General features: G+C 42.3%; 1 long non-coding RNA gene across 1 annotated transcript; it reads right to left on the bottom strand.

The window, feature by feature from the left end:
• Nucleotides 1-556: 556 nt before the first annotated feature.
• Nucleotides 557-6,169, bottom strand: LOC140689211 (uncharacterized). The gene is made up of 3 exons (XR_012064095.1): nt 6,074-6,169; nt 3,328-3,466; nt 557-806 (listed from the first exon to the last, which is right to left on the bottom strand). It is a non-coding gene; the product is annotated as an uncharacterized lncRNA (long non-coding RNA).
• Nucleotides 6,170-6,958: the final 789 nt, after the last annotated feature.

Raw genomic sequence — 6,958 nt, 5'->3', positions numbered from 1 at the left:
CAAGCACATGCGGTTCGGAAGCTGCCCGGAGGCGGACTCCGGGGATTCCTTCTCCCTCGCAGCTGTGAGGGAGCCTTGCCTTTCCTGACCACAACCACAGAGGCGATTTTAAGTCTCTGAAAACTGCCATACCAGTGTATATCACAACCCCCACAAGATATGTTGAATAAAGTAGAAAACTTTAAGTGCCTCCTTTAGGATAGAAATAGGATACAAAATAAATCATGATTTAAAAAATTCTAGTTCCCGAATAAGTGCTACATTACACTGGCTGCATTATTAGGTTAGACAACTTCATTACTGCTTTCCATACCACATCCTCTAGTTAGATTTTATTTATCTTTTTTTTTCACTAAAGAAAAAAATCATATGTTGCATTTTTGTGTCAGAGGTGACGAGTAGAGAGCAAGTGTAAAACCGGAAATCGTGATGCTGGTCAGTCTAATATCAGCTCAGTCACTGCACAGATCATCTTAACTCATTTTACTGCACTTTTTGGAATTACCTTCTCACTTGGAAAAACCCCTGTGTCAGTTAGATTTGTTAGTAAAACAATTCTTTTTCTTACTTAGTGCATCAGTGATGTTTTCAAGATGATAAAAATTTTTTCCCATTGCATTTACACAGTTGCTTGTTCTCGTAATTCATGGCTCACGGTCTCGTACTTGTCACAACTGGAGAACTGTGTTTTCTGTGTGCAAATTCTCATTGCTTTGGTGACACAGGGACACGTGTCCTTACTGGATGGAGTATGATAGTAGTTGTTTGCATTCTCTCCCTAGATCTGGAGTCCTGTGTTATGATTCCTGTTAACAAAAAATAGGAATATTGTTATTTACCTAAATAGCTAACATCGCTCCAGTGATGCATATCAAATTGGTCCAACTAGGAATTCCAATATTAAATGAGACAGTAATTTCACAACCCACTTTTCCAAAAATTTGGATTGATGGTTCAATTATAGCAGGGACATTACCTGTTTTAATTGAATCAATCATTGCTTTCTTCAGTAAAAGTTTCCATTTCATCTGCTCTTTTGGTTTATTGTTCTTCAGTGTTTTGTTTGCTTTCTTTCCCAAATATATATGATTTTGGCTTTTGTCATTGAAAATCCTTGCTGGTTTTGCTACCTCATGCTGGAGAGGAAGGCTTGTGACTGTTTTATAGTCACTGGTTTCATGGTTGTATGAGTGCTTAATGCCACCTTGCAGGGGTGTGGAGACCTAATGAATTGTGTACATAAAAGTCTTAGTCTACACTGAGTGCAGGGTTAGTGTTCACAGCCCATGTCATCAGTATCATAATTAATCCATTACAATCATCCTCTATTAATCAGTGTTATCCTTCTAACGTCTCCAGGAGAGGAAATGTTTTAGTCTAAGTGCAAATCTTTGCCAAACTTTCAGTCAGATCAAAACCTTTAAAGCTTTGCTGTCAAAAGGACTGTGTGCCTGCTATCCCTACTTCTGCTCCTCCTGACCCAGGACGCGGTCCCCACTGCTGATGATCCACGAGACACTGGATTCTTGGTCCCATGGCTCTGTGTGTTCTGGGACATCTGGGGACTTCAGCACTGTTTTAGGGGCATTGGGTCCCACCTCTTCATAGCATTGCTGAGATGAGATCTGTGGCTTCACACTCATTCTTGAGTGTACGGTGCATTTTTTTTTTTGAACCAAAACAACCCCACCGTGGCAGCACTGCTTTGACCATGTGCTGGGACAGTGAATGCTTGTCAGTTCTCGGGTTTAAATTTTCTGTTCTAATTTCTAAAATGGGGTTTATTGACAGACACTCTCCATGTAAACAGAAGCTCTGTGGGGTTTTCAGCAACTTCAAGGAGCATAAATATTCCTGAGGCAGCTAACCTTCCTCCCAACAAGTGAGGAGCAAGCAGGCAAGTCCTGGGTGCCTGTGGCGGCCAAGGTGTGCAGCCCAGGCTGCTCACTGAGGCGCAAGGAGAAAATCTTAAAAACCTACTTCCATTCTGTCTTTCACAGAATCTCAGAAATGAACGTTTTAATATCTAAAGAGGGGTGTTTTTTTAAATAAATTTTTTATTTTTTTCCTTTTTCAGTTTTATCAGGTAGAATTATTACAGTTCAACTTCACATAAATATATTGCATGTAAATACATGTATAGAGTATACTGCATTTTTAGTTTACATATATGTACTAATTATTGTTTCCAACAACAGATTAGAGCTTTAGATTTTTAAAATTACAGTTACCAGAGGAATAAGGACATCTACAAAAGAATAATAAACACAATATGGTAATCCAATCACAAAGGACAGTCAGATGTACTTACATATATTCAAGAAATGAAAATATTTATTTCATTTGTGGTCTTATTATTATTGCTATTAATTTTAGATTCCCCATAAGTGAAGTCATATGGCATTTTTCTTTCTCTTTCAACCCCAGTTCACTTAGAATGACGGTCTTCAGGTCCATCCATGTTGCTGCAAATGGCATCTTTTATGGCTGAGTAGTATTCCATTGTATATACGTATCAGCTCCTCTTTATCCAGTCATGTGCTGGTGGACGTTTGTGTTGTTTACATGTTCCTTGTTCTATGTCCCTTCTGGCAACAATTACGGATTTTAAATATTTTCCACCTTAAAATCCTTCCTGAAGGAGATGTGGTAACAGGAATCAAAAACAGTTACAGCACAGGTTTCTGTGCGATGGGCCCTGGGGGCTTGGTAGAAAGGTTGGCAGAAAGGATTTCAGATTCTGAACAAATGATTCTTCCTCTTGTAGCCCTGCTGACCGCCTCTCTCACGGCCTGCCCTACAAGTCTGACCAGTCCCTTCTGTGAATCCTACTGTATTGTGCACAAATTTTGTCCAATTGGTGTCATCCAACAGGGACATTAGGTGAGGCACCTAAGCTCCTGTGGTGGTTTCTTCCATCAGCCCTTAACTTCCTTGGGAGCCAGGACTGTCTCATTGCCCCAAGGATCCCTAATGCCTAGTGAGATGCCTGATACAGCTGGTACTTAACGAGCACATCGGTCAAATGGTAAAACCTGATTAAAGAAAAGACCCTCATTTTTCAGACATGCCTACTTGAGTACAAAGGGTAAAATGACATGTCTTCTTGGATTTGCTGTCAAATACTTCAACAAAGGACAAATAAAAGAACAAAGGTCTTAATAAAGGAAATATGGAAAAGTTTGTGAATTCCTTAATCTGGGTGATGGGCTTATTGTACTATACTTACTGGTGTATACTTAAGTTAGTTTATAATTTTACTGTCATTAGCGGAATACCAAGTATTGATACGTATAAATTGAAATACTTAGAACTGACCAAACTTACCCCACACAAAATCCTTAATATTCTAGTAGTCTGTCTTACAGAAATCTTTTCCCACAAAGACAGGAAAAAATGGAAAGGCAGATCCGTGCAGTATATCCACGTTGTCAAAACACCAAAGGCCGACACAAAAGAAGCGATTCTAAAAAAGATAAAGAGGCTGAAATCAATGTCCGGAAAACCTAGTTAAGAATCCTAAATGCCCGAACTTAACTAACCTCAGCACTGCCGCATCAAGAATGGGGCAAATAGCACCTAGTGGATTTTTTTTAAATAAATAAATAATGATCCAGTTCTTACCACAGGCAATTATGATAAGACTGAGTATAACTTCTAACAACAAATAGTGTACAAATTATAATTTCTACTTGATTCAAACTGCTTCTTCTTTAAAATCTGAATCTTTTTAAACTTAAGACATATTTGTGGCATATGACCTAGTGATAAAATGTTCAACCCGCTTGTATTCAAAAAGTTCACCAATGTAAGAGTTTATTACATCAACTATTGCTTTTTGGGAAACCCATGTGCCTTGTCACTCTCTTTCATAAGATTTCCTGTGGAAAATTCAATCCCTCATTCAGGAAAGGGCTGAGCAAATGGTCTGATGGAAAACCTTCATACACTGCAACACAAGAAAATGAAAATGACTGTGAGCAGCCCCTGAAGCCGGCAGACACACACAGTGTATGGCTGTGTTCCCACCTCGACTTTCTGTAACCAGCAGGAAAATGCGTCTCAAGAAATAGACATAAACACTTTTCAGGACCTGGGCACATAATCTCCCTTTCAGGGTTTAGTGGGCTTCCATTTACTTCTATGAGAAATGTTTAAAACAACAGAACAACTGCTGATAGGGTTTAAAGTAACTTTTATTTCTTAGTGAAAATAAGGCCAGCTGATAGTTATCATTTTTACTTTATTTGATCTCACTCTCCTACTTTACCTCCCCAACCACCTCCACAAAATGACAGTGAACGTCCCCTCCTGGGTCAGAAGTCTAAGTAGAAAGTACCAATCACACGGAGGTGTGCTTTGTTGTTTTATTTTTAAAAAGAAACATGTTTCATTCATGTGATTTAATAATTAAGTTCAAGAAACAAACTCTATTCAATAAATGGTAGCCAACACATGTCGTCATAGCTGCTCATAAGGTTTGGCCCCATGTTACACACATTTACATGGGCATCTGCCATGTGCTGTCATGGGACATGGTGAGTGGGGGCAGGGTCTCTGCTCTCACAGGGCACACAGCCTGGTGGGGGAGGCAGTGTTCAATCATTGCCTTTTTTTTTAATGTACTAACAAATTGTGGGAAATGCTATTTAAAAAGAACAAAATGAGTCAATGAAAGAGAAAAATACAAGGACTGTATTTAGGCTGAGGGAAGACAGGGAACCTCTTTGAAGAGCTGACACTCCACTGAGACCCAAAGGACAACTCCGGTGCTGCAGGTGAAGGGCAGGGACACACTGATAAAGGGCTGATATCCAGAATATACCAAAATTTCTTTAAACTCAACAAGAAGGATGAATAACTTGATTAAAAACTGAGCAAAATGCCTGAACACACACCTCATCAAAGAAGAAATCTAGATGCCAAAGAAGTCTATGGAAAGATGCTCCACAGCATCTGTCATAAAGGGGATGCCAACTGAAACAGCGTGGTACCACTGCACACCTGTCAGAACTGCCAAAACGCAGAACACTGACAGCAACAAATGCTGGTGAGGATGTGGAGCGTCAGGAATTCTCATGCATTGTTGGTGGGAATGTAAAATGGCCCAGATACTTTGGAAGACAGTCTGGCAATTTTTTACAAAACTAAACGTACTCCTAACATATGATCCGGCAACTGTGTTCCTCGGTGTTTACTCAACGAAATGGAAACTTATGTCCACACACAAATCTGCATACAGATGTTAATAGCAGCTTTATTCATAATCACCAGAACTCAGAAGCAACTAAGCTCTTCTTCAGTAGGTGAATGGATAAATAAACTGTGGTCCAGGCCAAAAATGGACTATTATTTTGTGTTAAAATGGAGTGAGATATCAAGGCATGGAAAGACACGGAGGAACCTTAAATGCATATTACTAAGTGAAAGAAGCCAATCTGGGAAGGTTCTGCAACTGTCTGATTCCAACTGTATGGTGTTCTGGGAAAGGCAAAACCACAGAGACTAAAAATCAGTGACTGTCAGAGGCTAGAGGGGAAGGAGCAATGAATGAGGTGCAGCACGGAGCATTTTTAGTGTCACTAAGACAGACTACTCTGTATGATGCTGTGACAGTGGATACATGTCACTGTACATCTGACCAAACCCACAGAGTGCACACCGCCAAGTGTAAATCCTAGTGTCAAGTATGGGCTCTGGGTGATGTTGACGTGTCAGTGTAGGTTCAACCATTGTCACAAATGCACGCTCTGGTGCAGGTGTCAATAGTGAGGAGGCTGTGGGGACAAACTGCAGTTCATACACCCAATCCAGCCCCAGCCACCGCTGTTAATAAAGCTCTGTGGGTGTGTGGACTGTCCGGCTGCTCTGGCATCTGAACAGCAGAGCTGAGCAGCTGCACCAGAGATCAGGAGGTTTGCAGACCCTGAAATATTTACTCCCAAGCCCTTATCAGAAAAAATTCTGCTCAGCCCTGTTCTACACGAATCAGGATTCACCCTGATGAGACAGGACATCAGGGCCCAAACCAGGCATGGTTAATGGGACTGAAGCAATGTTTTAGTTCTAACACCTTTGCTGAAGTCCTGCAGGACCAGCGACAGACTGTAGCCAGGAAGCGTCTGCAGGAGGAGGAGGGAGCAGGCCTTCCCGCCAGGCTCCGGGATGCCAGGGGCCTCGCGCCGCACGGGGGCCACCCGCTTGAAGGAGACAGACTTCCAGTGGAAGCCGATCAACTCATAGAGCTTGGAGAGGAGGCTGCACAGCTGAATTCTCTCCTCGGAACGCTGAAGCACAGGGAGAAAAGCAACAAGCACCTGAACGAAACATGGCAGTGAAAAAAGACCCCTAAAAAAGTTTTCCCTTAAAACAGAGACCCGATGACACAGGAAGGAAGAGAAAGGCTGACTTAGTGCCCTGGCGGGACCGGATGCAGTAACGCAGGGAAGCAGCGCTGTGCAGATGCTCCAGACCCCCTCCGGGTCCCACCTCTCCGCGATCCGCCTGTCCTTTTACTAGAAAGGCCTGTATTCCCTGAAATAGAGGAATCTGCTACCTAAACATGGGACACAGAGAAGGGAAAGAGGAAAAGGAAGGGAAAGTAAAGGAACAACAGTTCATCTAGACCCTAGGGTCTGGGCGGGACTTTCACCAAACACACAACCTCTCAAAGCACAGAGCGCACAGTGAGAGGCTGACAGAGTGACTGCGACTTCTGCTCCTTAAACACCAGCTACCTGCCAGCACACGCTGCGCCCGTTACTGAATCATTACAATCATCTCAGAAACTATTACTACCCCGGCTCACAGGCAAGGAAATCTGAAACTCGGGGAGGAATTATTATCATCTTGGACAAAGTCCCACAGCCCAGAAGTGTCAGAGCCTCCGGCAGACCCTGCACTAAAATGCTCAGCTTCACCACGGGCCCTGAGCCTCAGGCTGAGGCCACGTCAGGTC

This window comes from Vicugna pacos, chromosome 25, assembly GCF_048564905.1.
Source record: "Vicugna pacos chromosome 25, VicPac4, whole genome shotgun sequence".
Lineage (NCBI taxonomy): Eukaryota > Metazoa > Chordata > Mammalia > Artiodactyla > Camelidae > Vicugna > Vicugna pacos.
Note: the sequence above shows the minus strand (reverse complement) of the source record. Positions and strands in the feature narration are given on the sequence as shown.